General features: G+C 40.2%; 1 non-coding gene across 1 annotated transcript; it reads left to right on the top strand.

The window, feature by feature from the left end:
- Positions 1 to 254: 254 nt before the first annotated feature.
- Positions 255 to 391, top strand: LOC118661885. The gene has a single exon (XR_004969520.1). It is a non-coding gene; the product is annotated as a small nucleolar RNA SNORA42/SNORA80 family (small nucleolar RNA).
- Positions 392 to 635: the final 244 nt, after the last annotated feature.

Here is a 635-nt window from a genome sequence, read left to right as displayed (position 1 = left end):
CCGCATTTGGGCTGTTCACTCTTTTTTCCTTCTATTTATAAATAGTATTATGGCAGAACTTTGTGTTTAGCTTTTTACATATTTCAAATTATTTCCTTAGGATTCACCCCTGGAAATGGAGTTTCTAAAGGCTAAAATAGTACCTTTTTGAGGCTTTTTATCCAAAGTCTGTCTCTTTTCCAGAGTCAGAGTTCAAGGAGCTTAATAAGTCTGAACTGGCCCACCTTAGGGCATTTAGAATAGCTCCTCCCAGAGCAAGACAATGGATTGATGCTGGGCCCCTCTCTGTGGGCCTCTCATAGTGCATCCATGCCAAGGTAAATTGCAACCTCGAACCATTGCCCAGCTTCCTTACCTGTGGGCTGGGAGCAATGAAGGGGGTTGTACAGTGTAAAAAACATATAGCTCGACCTATGAACCAGGAGGTCACAGTTCAATTCCCAGTCAGGGCACATGCCTGGATTTCAGGCTCGATCAATAATTCTCTCTCGTAATTGATGTTTCTATCTCTCCTTCTCTCTTCCTCTCTGAAATCAACAAAATATATATATATTTTAAAAGAATAATTTTGTTTGGTATTTGTACACCCTCAATTCACCAATTGTTGCCATTTTTGCACTGTAAACTTTATCTCT

Source organism: Myotis myotis, unplaced genomic scaffold, assembly GCF_014108235.1.
Source record: "Myotis myotis isolate mMyoMyo1 unplaced genomic scaffold, mMyoMyo1.p scaffold_m19_p_1, whole genome shotgun sequence".
NCBI lineage: Eukaryota > Metazoa > Chordata > Mammalia > Chiroptera > Vespertilionidae > Myotis > Myotis myotis.
The sequence above is the reverse complement of the archived record's forward strand: the minus strand, read 5'-3'. Positions and strand labels throughout refer to the sequence as shown.